General features: G+C 38.7%; 1 long non-coding RNA gene across 2 annotated transcripts; it reads left to right on the top strand.

Moving 5' to 3' along the window:
* Positions 1–1,448: 1,448 nt before the first annotated feature.
* Positions 1,449–27,358, top strand: LOC135303037 (uncharacterized). Of its 2 annotated transcripts, none has more exons than XR_010364576.1 (7): positions 1,449–2,420; positions 6,562–6,666; positions 7,069–7,262; positions 13,519–13,585; positions 19,829–21,936; positions 24,455–24,531; positions 26,163–27,358. It is a non-coding gene; the product is annotated as an uncharacterized LOC135303037 (long non-coding RNA). The 2 variants fall into 2 exon arrangements; XR_010364575.1 differs by having other exon boundaries at positions 26,247–27,358.
* Positions 27,359–27,390: the final 32 nt, after the last annotated feature.

Below are 27,390 nucleotides of genomic sequence, written 5' to 3' on the forward strand. Positions count from 1 at the left end.
AGGCTTTTCTTGGTGATGCCGAGCAAGAGGACAAGAGGCACTGGGCAAAAACGGATGGCAGGAAGTTTCACCTGAACATGAGGAAGAACTTCTTTCATGTATGGGCGACTAAGCACTGAAGCAGATTGCCCAGAGAGGTTGTGGAGTCCCCCTCACTGGAGATACTCAAGAACCATCCAGATACAATCATGTGCAATGTGCTTTAGGATGATCCTGCTTGAGCAGGGAGGCTGGGACAGATGAATCACTTTTGTCTCTTCCAACCCGACCATTCTGTGATTCTGTGAAATATTGTCAAGAGTCCTGAAATGATTGAAATAAGTGCAGGAATGTTACTGAGCCTTCATCATAAAATGTTACCTGAGTCCAAAGCAAGGCCAGACCAGTTTGTCTCTAATAAAGGTAAGTAAAACATTCTTGAAAAAAGTTATGTGCTTGCCATTATGTGTGTTTAGATGCCTGGTGAATTTGCAACCAAAGATGGATGTGTTGCAATTACACTCAGAAGTGTTTGAAAAGAGATTGGATGTACAGGGTATTTATCTTGATCCTGCAGTCATCTTGTGCCTTCACTGAAGTGCTGCATGAAGACAGATGGGGTTAATTCCTGAATGGGAATAAAAACCACTACTGAAGTGCAGCTGAAATACAGCTTCAATTTGGCTTCAATTTGTCAGCTGGAGTGCTGTTGTGAGTAACTATACAAATTCAGTGCTATCTTGGGACAAGTGACCATGTGCCATTCTCAGTCAAATGAAATTTATGGCAAATGGAAAAACAAATCACAAACTGCCTTCTCTCTTATGTAAAATTGAAGGGAATTATTACTCTGGAAGCCATATTAGTTTTGCTTGTCACCCAGAAGATGAGTTGTCTCCCACTTCCAGAAGAGTGCTCTCTAGACCAACACTATACATTGACTTTTGTCATTATCTAAGAAGGTAAATCATTCTTATCTGAGCAACCAAAACAATACTCTGGGATTTCTTTAAAACCCAAGTAATGCTAATGCTGCTACAGAGGGAGAGTAAATTCTTTCTTGCTCTTACAGGATAAATGTGTTCTTTTTTCTTTGATATATGCAGAAAAATCCAAGTAAAGCTCAATACATCTGTATCAACCAGCTGAAAAAACAAAACAAGGGCTTTAGAGACTTCAGAACACAAAGCTGTGGAAGTTGGAAACTACCTCTCCTTGCTTGTTCTCTAGCAACTACTTTAGCTTATACAATTCCATAACATCACTGGGCACATCTTTACATTAAGAATACAAGGCAAAGATGTAAGAAACAGGATAGAGAAGTTAGAGGAAAAATAGGTACCAGGAAGAAAAAAATGGAGTTTGTAGTTGTGCTATGTACATACTGTTTCAAGTAGCTGCTTTCACTCTCTAGGTGGTAGTATAATCTCCAAAGACCTTGTTACCCTTTTCTGAGTAAACATGCAATTTGGTTTTATTTTCCAGCCTACAATTCTTCACAAGATTTCTTGCTCTAAGCTAAATTAATACCTTCTGCTGCACAAAGCAAGAACAAGGACTTTTTACAAAATGTTGGGACTTGGGGACTGAACATTTGAAATTCCTAAAAATAACTGAGAGTACATAAAAACAGTAACTGGAGGAGAAGACTTGGGATTTCTATGAATGTTGGGAAGTTATTAGAATTAGAGATGTTAATAGGGATTTATTAATTGAAGTGTTGCTCTTTGATGTAAGTAGTTGCATAGCATTCATGGTCTTTCCAGGTTATTTCTCTGGAGCAGTACATCTCAATAAGAACACTAAAAAAGCTTCACTTTCCTGAGGCTAACTGTAAGAAACATCAGTAGGCATTTTTCTTATAAATTCAGCAAGGCTTTTCTGTGTAGTAGCAGCACAGTACTTCAGGGGGAATAAAAAAATAAGCAACCAAAAGAACAACCACGAAAAGAAACCTCTTGAAAAATTTTTATAATTGTGCTAAAGTCCATTTCAGTGCTCTCAGTCTTCCTGGATGAGAGGTGATTACCAAGCCTGCAGGATCGTTGGAATGGCCAGTGCACTCCACAGACATCAATATGCTTCTGCAAAGTCACACAGGTGCACAGGTAGTGAAGCCTGGAATTTCTGGGCTTCAGAGAGCTCAGGGAAGCCACTCAGAGGGCTGAAGATGTCCTGATGAGTCTGCTGGTGTCTTGAATGCCTTCTGACGCCCCGAGGTGGGAAATTCAGAGCTGCTCTTTGTTTCCATGAGGTCACAACAGTCATAGGGACTCGTGAAGTGGAAGAGCATTGTTCCCTGTGTTCACTGCTGAGTCAGTGGCACAATAGCCCCTGTCCCTTTGTGCTTGCCACTGCAGGCACTGATTTATCAGTTCAAGAGACTTGCTTGAGCTAGATCCACCTGGATGCTTACACACACATGAAAATGTGTGTAAAAGGTAATTGGTTTCTGTAGCACTCTTTCTCCTGACAGGATTCACAAATTGGACCTACCACGAGCGTGGCTCAAGCATTCATATTCAAAGCAGGCACCGTTCCTGCCAATCTGCTGCTTAAATTGATGCTCTACTGTGGGCTGTCACTGGCTTCCCCCGGGCTTGGCAAGCACTGTCACTTGGAAAGCAGCAGGCAAATGTCACCACTATCTCATGACAGGATTCCTTTAATCTTTGGCATCCCCTCACACGGTTGCTTGCTACTTAATGAGTTGCTCTTAAGCACACAGTTAAATGGAGTTGTAAGAAACTGAAAGCTCTCATTGCTTCAGCTGTTGCTTTGGCAGGATTTTTTCAGCAGTTTGCTGCCTTTGACAGTATCTGGAACACATGCTGTTCTCCAGATATGACTGAGGCCAGCCTGAAACTGCAAACTCGTAAATGCAGATCCTGAATGCATGCTTCAGCCAGTCACTTCAGCTTTTTCCAAGAGCTGGGCCACAGGCATTGCATTAAATCCCTTATAAAGTTCACTTCATCTATAGATAAAACATGCAAATATGCATCTAGAAAATAAATGGCATAAAATTAATTTATGCCTAGTTTTTCCTCCCCAGGCACTTTTGCTCTGGAGATGATGCAGTATGTAGCAGAGTAAGCACTGTCTGGGGGACAGCGTGGCTGCCTTGTTAGAGAAAGAAAGTAAAGTGCAGTGGAAATAAGCTGAAGAAATAAGAGCCCCATGGTTACATATTGTGCAGGAGAAATGGATTTAATCTGTGCCATGCAGTCACTAAGTGATACTCATCAAACACAGAGCATGGGCCACAGCTGTGCTGTGCTTCTGTGGTGCTGGTGGGAGCTAATCCACCCTGGGGACCTGGGCCAGCTCTGCCTGCAAACTGCTGTGGCACCTCTGAATCTCCAGTTTAAACAGCAGTTCAGGTAGACTGTCCGTGGACAGCTGATAGCCGGACTTCTAGTCCAAGGATAATGAACTGTTTGGATATCTACTGTCAGTATTCTCATATCTGTGTCCTTTATCTCAGACCTCTCCTACCTCACAATCTCAGCAGCAATCCCCTGCCACCTTTAACTGCTCTTATCTACTTCCTCATGCAAAATAATTTAAGAGCTGTTTGTTCAACTGTCATCCACTTCCCACACCTTTTCCAAGCTCAGGCTTAGGTATCTCTTAGTTGCTCTGCAGAATTTGTACAAGGCTTTTGTTGTGTTCTTTAAATCCTCAAAGCCAAATAAAACATCATCCCTTTTACAAGTCAGCAGGCAGAAAAACTCAAAATCTTAAGACTTTTGTTTAAATAATAATAATGCTATTAAAGCATTTACCAGAATTAAGAAAAATTACATCATTCAGGTCAGAGAATTCAAATACTTGGAGATCTTGGTTCTATTTTTTCAAGCCTGTGACTGTTTAGTAATAATTTTCTTCCAAAAATAAAGAAGTAATTTTTTGCCATCTATGTTGTTTGTAGCAGCTGTTCAAGAGAAAATAAATCTCTTTCCAATCTTCAGAGCTTTAAAGGATAATCTATTTCAGACAGAAATGGTTTGCTGCTTCATGTTGGGCAGGCTTCCCAAATTTTCAGTTAAAATAACATCACAACATCACACATTTGCTCGTAAAGAACATTGGAAGAGTGTTATTTACAACATTGTTTTTGAATGTAAATGACACTGTCTGCAGCTGAAAGGTAGTTTCAGCTTTGAATTAATTTACCACTTTGCAGCCAACTAAAGCTCTTGTGCCTTCGTAAACCCAAATGTTTATGCAAGTCCTAGGTCTAATTTAATGAGGTTGAGAAGGTTGTCAGTACATGGCTGCTAACACTCAAATACTTGCTAATGACATGACTCAAGAAATAAGCAAGACAATTTTTCTGCAACCACTGCCACAGAAAGGTTAACAGAAAGCTAATAATTTTGCTCTATGTAGACTATTTACCCGGGAGCATCCAGGACCATGGACCTTATGCATACTGGGCCCCTCTACCATGTGCCTGAGCTTGCCACATGGGGACTGTGTCCACTGCTTTTGGTACAAGTGCCCATTACTGTGTATGTCCTCAACAAATCTGCCCTGCCCAGACCAAGGAAAAGAGGTGTGAGAGGAGGTTTTGCGAATCTCTGTCCTTTGTGTGCAATTACTTGCCACTCTCTGATCTAGGAGGCAGAGGACAAGCTGTGCTCATGTACTACTCTGCTCATGCACAGTGAGTCCCGTGTGCTGGGGAAAGCAGCTGGGCATCCTGGCAGAATAACAGCTGAGAGCAGGTGGCCACTGCCAGCCACCATTGCCTGCTCTCTAGCTGCTTTCCCAGGAACAGCAAAGAGGAAAAAGGGGATCAAGAGCCAGGGGAATCACTCTGCTCTGTACAGCCATGGGCTCTAGACTGGTCACCAGGAGAGCTGTTGTAGTCAGACATTTAACTACAACAGCACAGCTCATATTTTTAAAATTATTTTTGTGGATCACCATGAAAATGAATGATTTGATTTTTTTTTATTTCTGAGTTCCTGTTAGAATCAAAGCTGTGAGGATACAATAGATGAGAGGTCTGCTAGGGCAGCAGATGTTTGCAGAAGGAATGGCTCTGCTTTTATGGTCATATGGTTGTCTCTGAAGATGAATGTCAGTTACCAGTATCACTTCCACCTCTCAGCAGCTGAGGTAGTGTAAACTGGGAAATGATTTCAGTATTGCTAAATCAAAGAGAACATAGGTCCTAAGCCATATTGCAAAGGAGCTGCATACATACCATCAAATCAGAAGACTGAGCAAGCACAGTTAAGATGCATAGTTCTCTTCGGATTTTTCTTGGGTATGTTTTTATTCCATGCAGAGGTGTGCATGAGATACTACAGGAAGATATGTGCATGAGAGAGAGTGAAACAGTGTTTCCTACTCTCACACACATATTTAAGAACCCACTCATTCACATCAGTGTTTGTTTACCAGTTATGGCCATAATCCTTTCTCAGATCTGTAGGCTTGCTTGCTTGCCCTTGCCCTGGTTCCAGGAAGCTGTGCTCCCCAGTGAAATGCACATCCTGGCTGCAGAAGCTGCCATGTCCCACACACCTGTCCTTGCTTCCTCTTTACCTTGCACGTTTCAAGGCAAGCTCCTCCACCTCTGCACCTGCCAAACCCAGACATAACTACATGGTGAACCCCACTGGCCTTGCATCATGACCAACTGACCATAAAGAAAAACTGGTATCATGACCATCTGCCTTGGGAAAAAATGCTGCTTTCCCCAAAACCAACTTTCTCACCTAAATCTGTTCTTAGCTGTCAGTTCTCTCATCTGCCCTGGATGTAGATACTTTCAGAACACTTTAGTTGATTCTCCTATGTCTCTCTGACAACAGTTTCCAAATTTCAAAAGCCAAACACATCTAACCTTACATGTCTGGCACTATTCAAATGCCTTTAGACATTCCTAATAGCTCTGCAACATTTCTCAGTCATTTGTTTTTCCTCATGTTTTTGAAGAACTTACCAGGTTAAATGTGAAATCACTCTGTGAAACAGCAGACTGTGCACATTTCTTCACTTTCTGCGACCCAAAAGACACAACAAAAAGCTATTACTTAGGAAACCCAGTTAGCATCCCTTTTTCTGTGCCTGCTGTTCTCCTGGCAAAGGCTTTGCTGACTCACCAGCTGATTCACACAGGCAGCAGCAGCTTTATTTGGCTTGTGAGGAGCACCGCTGTGCCTGTGTGTGTCCCCTGCAGCCTCAGGCCACACCTATATATAGCTGCTGTCTCTACCCACAGTGCGGTCAGCTGGACACGGCCTCCAGAGGCTCAAGAGTGCATCTTTTTCACTAACAACCTTAGAAGGATTCCTTGCTCCTGTTTTGTTGCCAATAACTGCCTACTGGTTGTCTCTCCCCTTCAGTGAACATGCACAGAGCCCAAGAAACCAGATCAGACCAAGCATCAGTAACTGCACAGGCTCTTATGTAAATAAAATCACTGGCCATAAAACATTCTAAAATAACTTACACATATTCTGGTAAAAGCAACAAGAGTTGGAGCTATGGAGGCACACGCTGTCTTAGTTCAAATTTGTAAAATATTGATGTTGGCTTAAAATTTTTTTCTTACTACATCAGCCACAAAAAGAGAAGATACACCTCTCTTCCAGATGGACTGCAATTCTTCAAACAAAGATAAAGGAATTAGGGAAAGCTATTCAGTATAGAAGCAGAAAATGAGTGGTATGTGTGTCTTGTTTCCATTTTATTATCTTTTTAGTTTTTCTCTTCTGCTTTTCCCAGTTTGTAATGTTTCCACTACTTGCAGCTCTTAAACTGTTTAAATCTTCACCTCAACTATTTTTCTTAGCTTAATAAATTACACAGTTGTTCAGTTAATGGAAACATTGAAAAACAATGCTTTGTTCAAAATAGACTGAGCTAAAATTGAGGAATAGTAGGTTTAGAAGGTTAAGTGTGCCCCTTACTTGTTACCTACTTTGTTTTAATAGATTTAGTTTACCAAGGGGTTTCTATTTCTGTGCACAAGCTGACACTGATAGGCTCCCATAGGGAAACTTGACGAGACACACTAACTTGGCTGCCAGCTTTCTTCCTTCTTATCTGAGCTTGTCTCTCACACAGAGGCTGATGGGAATGTCTCATGTCTCCTCATCCACTCAAGAAATGTAAGGGTGGTCCTCTCAAATTACAACTCCAAACTGCCCAGCAATATCAAGTGCTTGGATGAAATTGCCCCAGGACAAAATGTTCTAGGAGTCTGCTGCAGCTCTTCTGAGTTTCTGTATGTGGAGAAACAAAAAGGCTGGGGAAAACAGGTAATTGTAATAAGGGAATTAAACTGCATGGATAAAAACAAAATGGAAACAGAGGTGTGTTTAAGAAAAAGTCGTCAAACACTGACACATCTTTGCATTTGTTCTCAAAGGCAGTATGTTGTCTGGGACTGGCAATCAAAACTTAATTTGAGGCAGCACTGGAAGTGGTGGTGTGGGAGTGATATTGCATAAAGTATCCATAATAAGGGGTATACAAATGCTGTATAAGTGAGCTATAGATGTATTGAACACTGTGTATTAATGTTTAATAACTGGAGAGTCAACTTCTGGATGTCAGTTCCTCATGGGGATGTCCTATGAAAATCCCCCAACATTGGACACATTCAGACTCAAGGGCATGAAGAAATATCTGGGAGGAATCTAAGTGTAAAATAGACTGCAGGATCACAGAAAGACTCCCAGTGAAAATCTTAATATGCAAAAACCTCAGTAAAAATTTCCACCATATTGTTCTCTGTCTACTAAGTAACATGAGTCACCTGAATATCTTCTAAAAGGGCCATGGATGTCCTCACAGAAAAAAAAATCTACCAAGAGAACATAAATTGCTCTGGTATCTTCTTCAGTCCCTCTTTTAACTCTCAAAGACTATTAAAGCGAAGCAGCAGCAGCAATATCTGTGAGAATACCCAATGGTTATAGATAAAAAGTAAGTCAGAGGGAAAAATTGCTACCGCAGTTGTGTAATAAATAGTTAAACAACCAAAGGAAGGGAAATCACATGTTTGTGTGTGTCAGATGCATCTTGGCAAGATGCTGTGATGTCCTGCAGATGGATGAGATGCAGGTTGATTCATAATTGGCATAATCTTCCTATATGACAATAAAAGGCAGTGAATATATCAGCTGAGAACATCAAAAGAGACTTCATTCATAAATACAAAATGCTTAGTGACTTTGCAAGAGTACTGATATATTTATTCTCTGATGCTTTTGCTGACAAAATTTTAGATGTGAAGTAATCAATAGCTCCACATATCATTTTGCATGCAGAAAATTTGTTCTCAGGGTGCCTGAGCACCCTTCAGTATCCTGAGATACTTCAGACTTCAAAAGTAAAGATGGCTTTGTTTCTCTCATTTATTATTTTCTAGAAGGCTTCCACTGAAAATGCAAACACCATAGTCTTCCCCTTCAGTACTCTGCTCCCTCCCCTTTGCTGCCAAATTCCTTACTCTGCCCTCCCTATTGGTTCCTCCAACATCTAGAAAGCAACTCCAAGGCATTGCTAATTTCACATTCCTGTCCCAAGAGAAAGGTTTCTTAACTGCACAGAGATAAACCAGCAGTGCTGGCTGGCAGTAATGACTTTGGCCACCTTGGATACAAGGAGGATCATCACTACAGAGTCTGTTGTACCATATCTTCACAGCTATCTGGATACCATCACTGGATATCCCACCTACAGTCCCTAAATACAAACTTTTTTTCAGATACCAACAATTCAATTAAAAGTCAAAGTAGATTTAATTAAAGTTTATTCAAGATATTGTCCATGAAAAATTATTATTATGGCATAGCCTCTGTCCATGACCAGTATTTAGAGAAACCATATTAAAATGCCTTGCACTCCTGTAACTGTCTTTCACTTGATTATCTCAAAGTATTTTCTAAACAATTACATAACCCTCACAACGCCTTGTAGTGATAGAAATGTGGTGTTTACAGTTAGGACAACACAGAAGCACTGACAAGATAGAGCCAAAATTATCATGCAACAATTTGAAGCCCTATTTATTTGAGTAAGTGTTAAATATATGTCTGTCACTGACTTTACACAAACCAGAAGGTGACACAAAGATACACAAATAAAGCTATTCTCTTTAACTGCATAAATTCATCTGGAAATGTCTGATTTGAAGTAATGCCTTCTTAGGCTTTATAGTGCTTGGCTGTATTCTTTAGTTACAAAGCATGTGAAAGAAACCTTACATCTCAGGGCCCTAGATGGAAGGATCCCAAAGGATTTAATAAATGTGTTTTGTGCAATGAAGCCGTTTCTGGAGTGGACTGTGACAACTCCTTCACAGACCATAGGGACTTTGCACAGCAATGTAAAAGACCAAGTGAAGAAGGTTGTACTGACCTGAGTCTGCAGGGAGAATCTGGGTCAGAAGATTGCAATTACTTGAGTTGCCTGAGCAATAAGAAAAGTGCTTCTGATATTTATCTGAAATAATCAAGGTTTACTTTCATTTGCCATAGAGAATTTAAGAAAAATCTTAAGTAGTAGCAAAATGTATGTTGAGTCTGATTTTTCACAATACTTTGAATGTGAAAGGTCTCTGTAAAATGCAAAGAAACTCAGTGTTGAATGACTAACCAACAGTGAATTAATGTAGATATTAGATAATAAATATTCACAACAAACTGTTCACAAGATATTCATATAGTGAAAATATTTTCCAAATAAATTCACAAATACCTATAGTAAATTAATGGAAACATTTTGAGAGCAGGAGAAAGAAAAAAATATGGTGACTGACTTATCTATTCGAAATGGCTTTTTATGTTGTGATCCAATTCTTGCAGAAAATGTCATGGGATTAAGTACAAAAATCAGCATATCAGGTAACTGAAATGTTAGGTGGTCTAAAATCCATTATACAAGATAAGCTTTATTTAGCTGACTAGCGTACATTAATACTGAAGGTTGCTAATGTCCTAAATGCTATTCTAGTGAGAAAAGGGCTGCATAGCCAGTGAGGAAGAGACTGTTTCCTTCTGTTCTGAAAAGAGCTTAATCACTATTGTTACAACTGAAATAGCATTCACAGAATAGCTGAAACAAGATCCTTTCCTTGGTGAAATCTAATAGCTGGCAGTCTAAAAGAGACGGGTAGCAAGCAAGCCAGGCACAGCCTTCACACATAAGCAAACTACAGAAGTCTTTTGTAAAGTGTCTTATTTGGTCTGTCTTATATTCAGAGCATAAAATAGAAGATTGTGGAGTGTCACTCTTGCACCGAGAATGACAGGAACAGGCGGGAGGCAGTATTGTAGAAAGAGCAAAGAAGGCTTTATTCAAGAGAACCGCGCGGTTTTTATAGAGTGATAAGATAGTTTCCATTTGATTGGCTAACTAACAAAAACATCTTCCTCACACACCATCCTTGAGAAGAAGAGAGAGACGAAGCAGAAAAACACCACCTACAGATTGTTTATACTCTAAAAAGTTATCACATCTTTACAGCTCCCTAAAAATTCTCACCAACCCCTGTGAGAAACACTTGCTGTTCCTCTCTTTCTGTCCTATGGCATCCACAGTGGAGCAGTACTGGTCAGTTTAAACAAACTCTATTACTCCACATTGTGTATAACACACATCACAAATAAAACCACAACAAAAAACCAGAGTGATAAATTTCCCAAGGATGGTTAGACTATCTTTTATTCACAGAAAACTGATACCAACAAACATGAGAAAATAATGTTATGAGTAGTTGTCCATCAGCTGATATCTATAAATTACTTGGGGTGGAAAACCTTATCCAGGTTTGTGATAAAAATTATTGCTTTTAAAATAATAATTTAAAACCTTTTCCATATGTTTACATCTGGAATGACACCAAGGAGAAGCCTACATGGTACTATTTCATAAGTAGTTACTGTCACATCTGTCAAAAATCTTGCATCTTGTTTTTTTGTTAAAACAGGGACATTTAACAACTACTTTTTTTGTTTTTAAAATAAGAACTATGGATGATTTTACTGCCTGTGGATACTGGAGCAGATGTAAACTATGTATGAACTATTCCCTCTGTAAGAGAAAGGAGCAGTTCTAGCACTCTAAAAGACAGCTATTTTAGTTCAGAGGATATCGCACAGTTCTGCCATAGGTCTTTGACCAAACTTTCCAAACATGGACAGTAAAAGCTAAAGTTAGGTTTTCTATTTCTATTTTTAGGTAGCTTTACAAAAAAAAAAAAAGAAATTAAAAAAAAAAAAGTAAGATCATGCAAGTTTCTGTATTCCATTGTTGCTGCTAGACAAGAACAGCAACAACAAGTTTAACAATTTTAAGACTGAAATCACCTCCTCTTCCATCACAAAGAATGGATGCAAAATCTTAAATTTGAAACTTTAAATGTAAGCTCTAGCAGCTGGTACTTCTCACTTGCAGGTGTTACAAAACTGTACTTTCTAATAATGCATCTTAAACAAATTCACAGCAATCTCTGGTCTTCTGGTCAGGGGTCCGGAGGCTCTTCCCCTACCTCCATCTGCTGCAGTGCTTCAGTTCTCATCTGTTGCCTCCTGCTTATCAAGTTCTGGAATCTCCAGGTTTGCTTACCAATGCTCTTCAGTTTCATCTGTCCTTACTCCCTGTGGCACAGCTACTCCACTCATAGCCCAATTCTGATATTAAACTTCAATCCTAACTTGCAGTATTTGCTATTATCTAATACTTGGTATCTTATATCTTATAAAGCTTTAGCTGCTAATTTAAGCTGTCCCTCGCCTTTTTTCAGCTGTTATGTATTTGCAATCCTGAATCTGTGCTCAAAACAGTATTGAATTTGGCTTTCTACAAGTGAAGTCCAACAGGTGCACCCAACATAATGATTTTACTTCATGAGCCTTTATCTCTTTTTCCCTTGAGCTGTAATTTGCAACTGAATCTATGAGGGCATCTAGGTAGTAACACTCATACATTTTAGAGCTGGCTCTAAAAACAATGTAGAATTTATACAGGCCAATTGAGAACCAATTTTGTGAAATTAAGAAGTTGAGGTTGACCTGACAAGTCTTCAAATATTTTGGCATCATCTCCCACTCTAGAAAATTATTTCTGAATTTTCAAAGAAATATTTTAATGCATATTCCTAAAATGTGTAACATTTAAAAGGCCTTTTGGCTATACCCAGTGCATAAGTTTCTTCAGCACTGCTGTAAACAAAAAAGAACAGTTAAGTAGATTGCAAATGGAGGCTTCAAAGTCAACAGAAAAATCAACATGAGCTGCTCAGTGTGCATCTTCTGTCATGGATTCCAATTAAAATAAATTATTCACAAGACAATATGATTCCATGAACTCATTAAAGCCCCTTAATCCAGCAGTATAATATTCAAGTTGCAATGGGATGCAGGTCATTTGGAATGGTTATACATTAAAGATAGCAGAAGAGGCTAAGCTCTAGAAGACAGCTATGTAATAGAAGTGGACAAGCTACATGCAAAAGAATATGAAGATAGGGACTAGAAAGAAAATAAAAGCTTTTGCCATCAACTGCCTCTACTCAGGAGGGTAAAAAGAAATATGGCTGATAGGAGTTAACATGAGGAGAAGGCAGTAAAAGCATGGCAGCAGATTCCCCATCAGCAGCAGGAGCACAAATGGGAGATTGACTTGAAAATCACCTAAAGGAGTGACCCAAGAAACCCAGCATTTTCTGGAAGGGCATAAAGAGACAGACTGACAGCCCAGCTTACATAAAGTGTGCAGTGCAATGTATAGGTGCAATAAGAAGGGCTTTGCAATAGAAGCTATGAGGTCAGGTGCATTTTCAACACCCTTGCAAATAATTGTTAGTATTAAGAACCCATTTAACTTTACAACAAGTGAATTTTGCAGGAGTGTAACACCTGAGATACTTTGCCTCTCTAGACTCACTAGGGTTTCAGCAGTCTGAAGGTGCAAGCTGTTAAACTTAAGCCTTGCACAAGTAAAAAAAGAGAAACTATTAATGTCTTTTCACTACAGGAATACACCAGCCAGTAAGCTGTAAAAATTTTTAAGAGACATCTTTCTAGTTAATTACTACAAAACTGAACAACAATTGCAGTGTAACATTTTTCTCTTTCTGTCAGGCACTTCTACATTTGTTAGCACTCAGATACCAATTTCTGTGTACCCAAGACCGTGTAGATTGATAACTCAGTATAGGCAAAATGCTGGATATTTAAGAGCACAAGCTGACTTTGTAGCTTGGAGGTCTTTTAGTTCTATTTTGTTTCAGAAAAGTAATTGGTGAGCCTGTCTCTTGCCACATACAGAAATAAAATATATGAGGAAACGGAAGGGAAAATGCTACGCACTTGATCAGTAGACATCTCTGCTTCTATACAGAAGGCAAATTACCTACCAGGTTCCTTACATCCACTTATATTGCACATGCATGCAGTACCTTTGTTGAACAAGGCATTTCAAAACAGTTTCACGGGTTTAGTTCCAGAAAAATCTTCATGCCATTGTATGTTTTGGTATGATCTTTTTTTTTTTTTTTTCCACCAGGTTTCCTTGAAGCATGGTCTAAAAGATAAAATTGAGACTTCTCTCCAAAACAGGAGCAGACCACATGGTACGCTATTATTCAAAAAATGCCAATCTAACAGCCTTCATCCAGTAAAGGAATGTCATGCAGAAAACATGTAAAATGATGGTAGTAAGTTGTTGTTGTATTGGCACATTTGAAACTATGTAGCTTTTCATCATGAAATGACAAAAAAAACCACAAAAAAGAACACACTTAAAAATATTACTGTTTCAAGGTATGCATAAGCAGTGCATGATGCCATGCTAAAAAATAAGCTGAATTATTGAAAGGAAATACCCCTCCTCTATGTCCCAAAAACGTCATGCAGAAGAATTGTATTTTTAGCTACATATTATTACACATTTACTCATATTTTTATTTAATAGATATATATATCAATTCAATAGACATTTCTGAAATTCAACAGCACTGTAAATTTAATCTAAACAGTTCTTTTCTCTTCAACTAACATTGTAAATCTATTAAAAGGCAAAAGCAGAAGTACAATGGAGTTTTTCTTTTGATGCATCTGGCAGAAGAGGCATAAGCTTACCTGCAAAAAAAAAAAAAACCCAAAAAAAACACTCCAACCCCATGCAGTATAAAAAGGTATGAAAATTAAAAAAAAAAAAAAAAGAAAAAGAAAAACAGAAATAAAAAAAAATGCAAGCCTCATTCGAATGTGTCAGCTATATGCAAATATTTTCCAAATACCTAAGCGGATTCAGGGATTCTGCCTGTGCTGAAAGAGTCAGATTTGAGGGTTGTTTTCAAACTGCCCTGTGCCTGTCAAGTGCAGCTTGTCCTATCTTCTTATTAAATCCTTTTCTAACCTTTTCCTGCATAAGGGATTCTATTCTGTATGCATATGTGAGCTAGACAGCCTGTGCAGTCTTCAGTAAAGGTTTCTATTCAAACTTTAGTAAAACATAAAGGGAAATCTTTCAGCTCTTGTCCAGTTTTTGAAAAATCAAGAAATATAAACCAGATGATCTCTCTGTGTTCTTATTCAGTGCACATTCCTTCCTCCCTCCCTGCTCAAGAGTCACTGGCATTTCAGCTATCCACATGCTGCAGCATTTAATCAGTGATTCAGAACACAGCCCATGAGATATGCCACAACACTTCAACAAGCAACTTGTATCTGTCCATGGGGACAGAGGATCTGAGTTTGTGTCAGTCTGTTCTTGTCAGTTATAATTAACCATACACCTATTTACATACATAAATATTTATACACAATGAGAAAACTTTCTAGTGCTTTATCAGATCTCACTTTATCACAGTGGATTCTGATGGCACCAAAACACAATTTAGTTTTGTTAAAAACTCAGAGAATTTGAATCTCATAAATATAGAAATCATGGCCCAGATTTTGAGATGTTAAGTACCTGAGGTTTCTGGGGACACCTGGAACTTGTAGATGTATGCTATCCTTTCAATTTTAAACATCTGGCCACAGTCTACAATGGAGACACAGGAAAATGAGTGACATTGTATGGAACTTTTTTGAGACTTCCAAGTTTTTCTCAGGCCTTAAAAAAAACCCAAGAGGGATGAGCCTGTCAGGAAATGAGAGTGGCAAGAAACAAAACATATAAGAGATCTTCAGAACAGCCCAGAGTTATTGCTTGTGTTGTACTGGGGTGGGACCAGCTCAGGACAAACCATCTAAACAGTGTACGTTTCATAATTCACTGGCTAAGCCAGGTGACACATACTGTGCAAAGAATTCAAATGTTAGAACAACCTTATGCTAACCACTAGCTGGTGCATGAACTTGGAAAAAAGAAGTGCAGAATATATACTGTGCCTTGTTTAGTTGAGGGAAAGGATTTTTTAAGAAAGTAACAAAATAACTTCTACCTCATATGTTTTGAACTCTCAGTGGCTTGTTAATATCTGGCTAGATAGTGGGAAAATAGTGACAATGTAAAAAGACCAAAATAATACCAAAGTTAATAGCATTTATGGTCTACTTTTTGATATCAAAGTTATAGCATTTATGATCACCACAACATTATAACTAAAAAAAACTTCCTTTTTTTTAAATTTTGTTTTGTTTTGTTTTGCTGTCCAAAATCCATGTCTGATGACAAGGTAAGATTGCCCATCTCACCTTGTGTCCCTCATGGTAGTGAATCCCTGTGAAGTGCTATGCACAGGGACCTTTGAGAGTCATATCCCCCCACGCTCCAGGGCACGTTCTTAGAGGTGACACAAAAGGTGCCTCAGGTAATAAAAGATTTACTGTAAGGGAGAATGGAGTAAAGGAGTCCCTTTTACTGACAGTAGCTGGGGAGAGAGCAGTCAAGCAAAGCATCTTTAACATCTATGTTGCCAATGCTTGATGTGTGATCTTTGCTGGAGATCAGAATATATGTTTAAAATGTCTCATATGATACTAAGCACTCAGAAGTAGATCTCAAAGAAGGGATTAAGTACATAAATTACAAAAACACCCTGACAAAGGATAATTTAAAAATAGAAGGGAAAGCAAATGTAATTGCCCTTAAGGTAACAGCTAATGGCAAAAAAGATCTGTCTGTCCCTGCTGTGTCCACAATAGACAGCCACCAGATGCCAGGAAGATGACAGGAGTTTGATTGGGAGTAGAAAAAATATTTGATTGGAGGAGAATTATAAAGAGGCACACAAGCAATAACCTGAGGAAGGGAAAGAATATAATAACATTGATCCAATTTGAAATGTAAAATATTTCTGGCAGTTCAAGGGTATCAGTACTTTCTGTAATACCTCTCCCATACAAATTTTTGTCCACAGAAAATGTATTGCCAGAACAGAAAAAAAGGAAATGGTTTTCTGAGCGCTCTCTTGGCTTTTCTGCAGCCCACTGTGTCATACCACCAATTCTGGGCCCTTTTTAGGACTGCAGGTGCTATGGAAAGGGAAGGTATTGATACTAGCACTAGCAGAGAGCAGAGTCTCGTTCAAAAGGCTGAATGGGGTGGGAATCTAGAGCTACTACCGACACTTTCATCATCTTTCAGAAGATATTTTAATTTACCACCCTGTTCTTTCATGGTCCAGAAACAACTAGGAGGGCAGATTTATTTATCTACATACAAATTGCTCCAGCTCCTCTTACACAAGTGATTCCAGCATGGGAAGTGAGAGACAGGAGCTAACTCTGGGCATATATTTGTGCCTTCTTAAAAATCCAAATTCATATTTACTGCTTGCATGCAGCTCCTCAGTCCAGCTGCTGCAGCTTTGGCCTCTCCTCCACTTTCTGTACAGGAGATTGAGATATCTGCATCTGACTTGCAATTCCCCAGTTATGGCATCAGAGAAACACAGCTTCTAACTTCCAGCCCCTCATTACTATTCAGGTCTGGTTTTAGCTAGGATAGCTCCTCTTCTTAAGCCATAAGCACCTTTAAAGACCACGTCAGTCAAATCAGTTGACAAAAATTTTGTTCTTTTGACAGTATTCTTTGTAAATCAACACACCAACTGATTCAATTTCTATCACAAAAATTGTTGCTCTTTAACTTCTTTCATATCACTGAACCTTTTAAAAAGCTGTAGCAGGCAGTGCCTGAGTGCACAATTGCTGCACTAGAGGGAGTAGGAAGCTCATCTCTGCAACTGTAGAAGCAGATTCTCTATGCCATCAATAAGAAGTAATGTACTTCCACTCAGAGAAGCTATATGTTATTTACAACTCGCAGAGCCAAAGTCAAAATTACTGTTATGGTAAGATTCCCCTGTCTTCAACCACTTCTTCAGTTTCAGACATTTTCCTTCTTTTGTCTGCTTCCCTTCCATATTACTTTCTGGCATTACCTTGTTGCCAGAAGGCAACAGCAGAATTCTCCACTTTCACTGCTTTCCCATGCCCTCACCCCTCCCTCCACGCCTGTGTTCAGTCATGATTTTTTTTCTCTTGCTCAGTCTTTTGACTTTTTGACTGTAACATCTCCATACCGTCCTCATGACTTTGTTCTCTCTCATTCTCAATCCTGTACTCCTCTCCTGGTTCTTCTCTTTCTACTTTCAAGCAGATCACAGGCTCCCTTACCCCACAGCAATTGTATCGTAAGTCCCTTTCCACGGTTCCCTAACTCCTCCTTTGGGACATGCAAATCATATAGCCTGTTTCCTCACTTCTAGTTCTCCATAATCCTAGAAACAAATGAAAAATGCCATTAGTCTAATTAGTTTGTGGTTTCAAAACTTTGGAATGTTAACTAGTGGGCATAATTTTCCAGGAAAATTTGAAAGCGAATTAGTCCGATGAAGAAGAACTAGAATACCTAAAAACCAAAACCTCTTATAAAAATATTGAAGTGCTTGGAACTAGCTTTGCTTTTTTTTATAGTGCTATGTGAATGGATGAAGGAATGATACTGACATTCTACCATTTGCCTCTGCTCTAAAGATGAGCAAAAATAGTCAGAAACAACTAATCTGTGTTGTAACATTGGAGGGAAAGGATACCCTACATCTTTGTGGACATATAATCAATACCTTGATTTGCCTGTATTACCCAAATCCATTCAATTCAAGCTCTGATTTGGGAAGCCTCTTCTCTTAGGACTGTACTGCATATTTAAAACCCCTTTTTCTTTAATAACTATGGAATAGTTCTATTATCTGTAAAAACTGTCCATAGGAAAGAAAATGGAACAGACGAGTTTTGCACTTATTCAGCCACTTCCAAAGTTATTTGTCTCTATGACACTAGATAAGTCACTTGAACTTTCCCTTCCCAGTTTCCTCCACTGTAAAATGAAATTTTATACAACTTCCCCATTTTTGAGATGGAGGACATGTACATTCCAAAAATTCTATGAAAAATTCTGCCTCATTTTCCTAAAGTTGTTTTACCACCTGTACGTACTACTGAAAGGTAGATGAAACCTCTGTAAGTAAAGTTCACACAACCCCTTGAGACCTTCCTTGTGTTAAAAAGTAAGAATGAATTGCTGATGTAGAATTTCTTTTACCCATCTGAAAGAAGCAAGATGGATTTAGTTCTCAGTTGGCCCACACTAGGTCCTTTGTTTGAGATCCATCAGAATGGTGGCTCTTGAGTTTCATAGCTGAAAAAACCTGCCATGCACTGTCATGTACAGACATGCAATGCAAAAGAAGGAAGGAAATGTAAGAATAAAAGATCTGCCAACAATCTTGTGAAAATGATAAATTCACATTTAAGAAACAATGAGTTTCTTTTGCTTTTAGCCTTAAATTATACTAGCAACCTCCTTTGAGCACTAGTCGTAGATTTCCCTTCCTTAGAGCTGTAATCATAATCTTGACCATTAGTGTACATCAAGCCTGAGACCAGTTACTCTGCCAGTCACTGTGGTGGAAGAATTCCCCTCAAACAACTGTGTGATCCCCAGCAAGTCTGAAAAGCCCCAGTCTATCTCTGAAAATGGTGTGCCAATGCCTAACACAAAGAACACTCTACATCAGACAGCACAATAGTTAGAGCACTCCTGTAGTGCTGCTCAGGACCAGACAATCTGGCCACAGAGGGCTGCTGCATGTGGCCCCACAGAACTGGGCACAGGTGACCCTTCTATCTGAGTCCAGTAGTACCTGTCTGAACATTTCAAAACTAAGAAATCAAAATATGAGAAAGAGTTTGGTTTAGGCACCTTGAAGGAAAAATTGAATTATTTTTTCTTTTGATTGTATTTTTAAAATGTCATGTCAATTTCTCAATTTTTTTTCCATGCTGGAAGTCAAACTGAGATTCAGTTTCCAGGAGCAGGGAATGTAATAAAATATCACACAATTTGTGATTAAATAACCATGGCTGCCATCTCTGTGCTGTCTTCTCTAAAACAGAACAGCATTCATTTATATGAATTGCTGTGTTGGGATCCGTTGGATTATTCATGAAAGTGTTCCTGATCCTATACAGTACGTACATATCAGACATGCTTTCCCTTTGAAACCAAGCATATTTATATCTATTTGCCACCTAAAGAAATACAAAGTGCTATTGAATACTTTATTAGGTAGAAAACACTCTTGCCTAAAAAGCCTCCAGAACTTATGTATAATATATCCCTGAATACATTTAGAGAATAATTTTTGTCAGAAATGGCTACATTCTGAGGCACAGAACAGCTAACTGCTGCTCTTAGCCTGCTTTTCTCACTTGTGAGTATTTACAGAAGTATGTTTTCCTCCAGAGTATCATCATCATGCTCGTAACTCTCTTTCAATGACCCAAAGAACAAGAAGGAAAAGACTCTTAATTGTTAAGTATTTTTCCTCATCTTTTAATTACAGATTTAATTACAGGTACCAGCACAGGGTGGGAGCTGAGGGGCTGGAAAGCAGCTTGGCAGAAAAACACCTGGGAGAGCTGAGGCACAGCTAGATGAACATAGCAATACACCCTTGCAGCAAAGAGAGGCAACAGCATCCTGGGCTGGACAGGGCAGAGCACTGCCAGCAGATTGAAGAGGTGATCCTTTCCCTCTGCTTATCATTGGTGAGACTCACCTGGAGTGCTGTGTCCACTCTACAAGACAGACATGAACATGCTGGAAAGAGTCCAGCACAATGCCATGAAGATCATTAAGGGGATGAAACATCTCTCATATGGAGGAAGATGGAGCCAGACTCTTCTCAGTGGTACCCAGTGAAAGGACAAGTACACAAATTGAAGTACAGAATGATTAAACATAAGAAAAAGATGTTTTACTGTGAGTTTGACTGAGAATATGGAAGAGGCTGCCCTGGGAGATTGAGGAGTCTCCATCCTTGGAGATGCTTGAAATCTGACAGGATACATCCCCAAGCGACCTCCCCTAGCTGACCTTGTTTTGAGCAGGGAAATTGGACCAGATGATGTCCAGAGATGCCTTTGAACATTCTATAGTTCCAAGAGTTGTAAGAGTGGAGTACAGATTTCTAGTTCACTGAAGTGAGCCTTACTGATTTAGGAAGGCAGATGGTGACTGTTCTGTTCAAAGGTGTAAAGAATCTCATTTTAGAATTTGAATTAAGGGAGAGTAAAGAGGCCAAGCACTTGCAAAAAAACCTCCATTTATAGGGTCTGTGGAGTGAAAAGGGAGTTACAGCTTGCAAGTCATGCTAGGAGTAAATTAGAACTCCCACAACAAAAGAAAAGTGGACAATTAGAAGAGAAAGAGATTAAACCAAGAAGGGTCATAGGAGCTCTACATTAGAGAGGACATAGAGTGCAGTTTCATATTATAGCAATAATTCTCTCATAGTTCTTCATTTAAAAATAACACCACTGTAATAAGGTTTCTTAGAGGTAAAGTTTCACATTATGCTGCCAATGAAGGGGACAAGCCTGTTCTTCCCCTCCAACATATTTTCCTTCTTTCTATTCTTTTCTAATTACTGCCATCATTAGTTATAACAACTCATTGATACAACAGAATATTGAACTACCAAAAAAAAAAAAAAAAGATTACTCCATTGGTGCAATTTGGTGACTTTGATGCTCCCTATGTACATTTAGTTGCTAGAGCCAGTGCAAAAGAGAGGACGAGGAAACACAGCTATAAAAAGCAGCAATAACATCCAATTTAACTCCATGCTGAGTTGGATACCAGTGAAATTTGTCAGACATGAAAAAGGAAATGTTATTTTACATAGTCTAGACTACATGTGAGTTATTGCTGTAATCAGGCAGCCTGGCTGCAGTATCACCTCGCACCCTAAGGCAGTATGTTCCACCCTGCACTGTGCAAAAGGGTCACTGACAATATCTGTCAAGACTTCGAGAATCCCTAAAAGACCAAGGCAATGAAGGGCACAAACGTACTTTCAAACTGTTTCAAATTTCAATCTGTCATTACAAAACCCATTCCACAGTCAAGAACAGTTTTGTATGAATTTAACACCAATTGATGAATTGATGTGAATGTATATGAATTGATGGCAAAAACCTATCTGCAATTCCAAAACTTACTGATATCCAAAACTCAATAATATCCAGAACTCAGGACTGCATATAGTAATTGCCCTTACCAGAACCTGTAGTGTCAGATAACACAATAGCTTATACAACTGTACTTGAATTCTAGCATTAATTACACTTCGTATCAATATACAGAGCATATTTTAGAAGATCTCTTATGTGGGCATCTGTAAAGGCATCTCATTTGTGTAACTGATGATACAGTGAGGAAATACCAGGATTGTTTTCTACTTGAAAGGCTAGCTCCCTTACTCCTAGCAATGTAACAGTAAAAGCAAAAAAAATATCCAATTTGTTTCTACAAAATAAAGATGAAAATCCTTCAGAGGTGTCACCTACTAAACAAATATTTTTCTATACTTAGCAGTTTTTAACAGTTATACTGCAGTCTGATCACTGAAGACAGAAGAGTTACAGAGATATGAAGATATTCTACTGAAATACTCAGCAGGTATTTAAAAATTAATGGTAAACAATCTCTTCCAAAATTAAGTTCAAGAAAGAATTGAACTCAAGTACAGTTAAGAAAAGTGTATTTTCAAATAGTGAGGTGGGATCCTAAATAAAATAAATAGGAACTACTTCGCTATATTTAAATACTGAATTTGAAGTTCTAGGTCAACTGGCTTTACTTACTGGTGGAAAGAGCAGGTGGAAAGGATAAAATTCCACTGTATCAGCAGAAAGTTTTCCTGTTGGTTTCCCATAAAAACAATACTCAAATAATCTCCAAAGCGAAGTTAATACATCTCATATAAAGAACTGGAAAATTCTGTACTAAATGTAGCTTGGGAATATCATGTTCAATAAATGGACAGTACTGTGTAAATGGCTGAAACAAATTCTTGCTCTAGGAGACTAATCTGCTGGATTGATGGGTGTTGGGATTCTTGGATTCTTTTATCAGAGAGGAAGGTACCTGGCAGAAATGAGCTACACTGCTACAGAGTGGGCATCTGGAAACTGCAGGACCAACATCTAAACACAGGCTGAGCTTTTTGCTGTTGAGAACTAAAAAAAAAAAAGCATTATTTGTCAGTATGTAAGACTGAAAATAAATTATTTTTAGCTAAAATAGAAATTTACAATTACATTGTAGTTTCTTTGATTTTAGAGAGACAATTTAGTAAAATATCGTTCTGGTTTGAGCTGAAGATAATACTTTAAAAAAAAGATAATGTTTGTTTCCTTTTTGGTAGCTGGTACAGTGACATATTCTGGATTTAGTATGAGACTATGGCAAACATTCAGAAAGGTCCTCCTAGTACCAATGTATTGCCTTCTCTAAGGGGTTTTAAGAATCAGCTTGCCTAAACAGCTACTGAACTGGGATGGAAGATTTCTGGACACATGTTGTTTTGATTAAGTTTCTTAATCTTTTAAAGACAGATGCTAAATCTCAGTAATTTCCAAACATTTCAAAACATGCAAGCAAAAATTGATACATCAGAATTATACAGTAAAGGTAAATATGCATGTCATTAACTTCTTGAAACTCCTGTTTATAGATGAATAAGTTACATGATTTAAAATATAATTTCAAGTGATGCCTCTGTTTCAAATCTGATAAGCAGTTACAGCCACTGAAAAATAGACAAAAGTTTTAAATATTCCAATGAAATATGAGACAAGTTTAGTATGAAGTGGTAAAATACCAATGTTTCTAATAAAACTGGCTAAAAGGAACAAGAGCTTGACCATGCAAACTTTGAGTGTAGTCAGAAATAGCACCTTTTTCCCATAATTGGTCTGTTTCGGGACGTCATTCCCTGAAGTGTTGCAAACCAATAAAAGAAACCAAAGAGGAAGATCGTTTCCCCTTTCCAAGTTTCATTGGTCCCTTCCTCCCATTCACACTGATTGCTGTGCTATCTCTGGCACTCCTCAGACCCATCTGTGAGTGAGTTTTCTGCCAGACCATATTAAATCCTGCACAGATTTTTGCCATAGGAGTGAAATGCCTTGGCTGACAGAGGAGTCTGATGCGTGCAGTGCCAGAGAGGAGTGAGTATCAGGTGTGGAGAGAGGGTGTGGGGGGCAAGAAGAGTGAAATAGGATGAAGCAGCAATGCATCCCATCTCTTAGATACAGCAACACTAGAACCTGAGAGGCTAACATTTTCAAAAGGAACAGGAAGAATTTTAGTTAACTGGGGGAGAGAGAAAAAAATTGTTTAGTTCGTTAACATGGTTCTCTTAGAAGCAAGGATCTTAAAACAGAAACACTTTACTTCTAGTCTCTGTTCCAGTTTTAGATTAAATGTTGACTAAAATTGTGATTAGAACCCAGGTCTTTCTTTTCCCAAGTGAGTTCTTTAATACCCTGAATAGTCAGTCATGCTTGGGTATTCACCTTTTGGCTTAAGAATAATTATTTACTTACTCAAAGTGCAAACTCTGTAAACAAGAAGGACCTGGAAGCCTTGCACATCCGGAGCAGCTGACAGCTTGCTCCCTGGCACACTTGGACTGTAGATTTAAATCCAGATTTCAGCCACTCTTTGACTGGAGAGCTGAAACACTTTTGAACTCTCAGGTCCCAGCTGAATGGCTTGTCTTTCTACTGATTTGAAACCCAAGTATATGTCCATATGTTGCTTCAGCAGGAGCCAAGGAGATTGTGACAGGTCCTTAATCAGGAAACCATAATACCACAGCATCCATCAGCTGGTTGTGATGCAGCCAGCAGCTCTGTTACCCTCCCCTCTGTAAAACCAGAGTAATAGTGGCTAATCAGGATAAATACACTGATGGTGATATACCTGGATACTCAAGCAATGGCTCTTACACCTGCAATTCAAACAAGCTGTGCAGAGGGACAGATGGAAGATATGTACATACAGGACTAAAGAATGTATGGAAGTCTTTCCATTAAAGACTGTCATAGAAATGCAAAGACAAAAAAGAAAGTTTTTTTTTTACCAGAAAGCTTATTTTCTCTCTGTGTTTTTCTGCTTAAACTTGGATTAGCTGTGGAGGAAGTAGTCTATTGATACCAACAGTCTGACTATATTGGAAGTTCAAGAAGCATCTGAGATGAAGCTGAGGTAAGAAAGAGTTCTAGAGCAAGACTAATTGATCTACTACAAAGTGTATTCAACTATTTTTAGCCCAGTCTAAACCAAAAATATATAAAACCCTAATAATACATAGAGGATGCATATTAAAATCTTTTTGCATTTAATACGACTACATGAAATGGCTTGCAAATGTACTGTGTCATTTGTATCACTTGGTAATTTTGTAGTCACACAGGTGGCAACTTAAACATATCAACAGTACTTTGGTACAGGCTTCAAAGAAGGTAAAGGCTTGAGCCACAGCTGGGCCAAGAACTTTTCTGGAAAACAAACCCACAAAGGTGCAGAGTGACCTGGTGAGAATGATGCACACCAATCATGGGGTTAACACAAGAAAAATGGGTGTTCTTTCTAAGACTCATTTATCAAAGAACAAAGGCAGTTGTGGGTACAAGGAGTCTCATGTATCCCATTGTATGCAATTTGACTACAAGCCAACCACTTGATACCATAAATATGACAAAAATGACCTAAATCAGGTTTTACAAGACTGGATTTGTAAGAATGGCCACTTGCTTTTTTGTCTGAATTTTATTTGTTGATATAGTTGCATATGTCTGCAGGTGGACAGACCCTCTGAAAGTCACTGTCACATTGCTCAGAGCTGAAACCCAATATCAAAAATGCATGTTGGTGAATTTGCCTTCAGCCAAGCTGACAGGAGGCTGCAGCTGCCCTTTGCCATACATAATCCTTTTCTTCCTTAGAGGATCTGTTCTAGTAGTTTCAATGCTTCTACTAAGTCAAAACAAATTACACAGCAAGGTTTCCTGCAGAAGCAAGTGTTATTTTTTCACTTTTGGCCACAACATGTGATGACCATTTGTGGTTAGTTCATTCCAAAATATTATCATTTAATTTGGGTTCAAAATGCCTTCTCTTTCTTCTTTCTTCCTTATTTCATACAGTTTGGAGTCATCTTGTTCATAACTCAAGATCTAGATACCTTAAGGTTTTATGTCATGTCTTACAAAGAAACAAGGAGAAATACAGATAAAGGAAAATAATATATGGGAAGAACTGATTCAGCTCATCAGAATTCTGAATTTAGTTTACATGAGATCCAAAAGCATTTTCCTGCTTTTCATATCCAAGTCCTTAATGAGGCAGTTTTGTCAAAGTGAAATCTCAAAAATAGAATGTTCCAGTAAGATGTCTTTTAAATCTGTCTACTCTTTGTGTATGCTAAACTCATCAAATGCTTTTCTAAAATAGCTACTGTTTTGCAGCAAATGAAGCACAGACAATTGAATGTGTCAACACCACTCGTAGAGTCACGCTAAGATTCATTTATTTTTGTCAGGCACCCATACTAGTAGTGAATCAACTGCACTGCATTTGTAGTCAGATGTCACACATATCGCAAACCTATCCCAAAGGCTTTGGTTCTGCTCTCAGATGGGTTATACACTGCAGTAAGGGCTGCAGTGACCCAGGAGAATTGGCACCTGGGAACATCAAGATTGCCTCCGGCTGGCCCAATTTCCAAATTATTCTAAAAGAAAGGAAACCCTTTTTTAGTGTAGTGCTATTCAAGAAAAGCCTACTTTGTCATATTAGAATAACTACAGCAAAATGTCTGGTGCATCATTTTCAAGGTGGGACCAAGATAGTAGGACCAGCTCAATGGATGGTGGACAAAAAGGTAAAGATGATGAATCAAAAGATAATCCTTATCACAGGATCTGCAGGACCTCCACTGCTCCTTAGAGAAGGATTCAAACCTTATTACCATGCTGAGGATATACTTCCATCTGGAACTTCCCTGCCTAGGAATTCTGGGAAAGTCTGGACAAAAATTTGTGTGTCTGCATAATGCAAAGAACCACACTGGTCCACCATGTCCTGGATAAAGATCTACAGAACATTCTTTTCCAGAGATTCATGGAAACAGAAACATTTATTCAACTGAGCAGCAAAACAGTAACACCTGAAAAAGAAAAGACATCAGTAATATCAGGTAAAGACAAGCCGGATAGACCTACTTTGTGCATTAAATAATGAGAATACAGGGTTTTGCTATAACCTTTATCACTGCAAGGATGTTGGGAAAGGAAGAGCTTTTTTGGTCTGACCAGGTATGAGAGTAAGAGAAGAAAGGCTGCAATGGGTTTGAATTGGAGGCAGCTCAAAAGGCTGTCACTAGCACAGCCGTCAAAGTCATACCATATAAGCTCAGTAAATATCACTCTTCCAGATGTTGCTGTTCCTAAGAATATATGTGAGGTTGTATCCTAGAGCATATGGTGCCATTTCAAAAGTTGCACCACAGTAGGCAGCTGAGTGGGAGGAGGCAGGAAGGGAGAGAGTATGCATGGATGTCTCTCAAGGCCACTTTCCCTTTGGAGTTTTCCACATGCCTGTCATTGCTGCAAATGCCCATATTGCAAACAAGAATCAGCTACATTGTGATTTTGTTTGTTATCAAGTGGAAGAGTTACAGTTTCTCTTATCTTGTAATCTCACAGACATAGGTTATTTGCTTAATAGACAAATTTGACCTTGCAAATATTGGTGCAATGCAACGAGTAATTAAGTTTTACTGTCAGCACAACACATTTTCCTTCCCACTAATAGTTAGAACAATCACTGAAATTGGGTTCCTACTCATGACTGGAGGTGTAAGCCCAGAAAGGATTCTCAGGAGGCCTCTGGCAATGTTCAGGTGGCAAGGATGGACTATGGTATAGGCCATTGAGACATTTGGATGGTTTTCTAACCCTGCATAGCTAAAATATGGGGCATCTTCTGTATTTTCCCTAGATGCTTGTCCAAGAAAATGGATTGTTTGGAGAAATCACCTCTTGCACCTTCTTCTAGAGTGAT

Source organism: Passer domesticus, chromosome 6 (genome assembly GCF_036417665.1).
Source record: "Passer domesticus isolate bPasDom1 chromosome 6, bPasDom1.hap1, whole genome shotgun sequence".
Taxonomy (NCBI): domain Eukaryota; kingdom Metazoa; phylum Chordata; class Aves; order Passeriformes; family Passeridae; genus Passer; species Passer domesticus.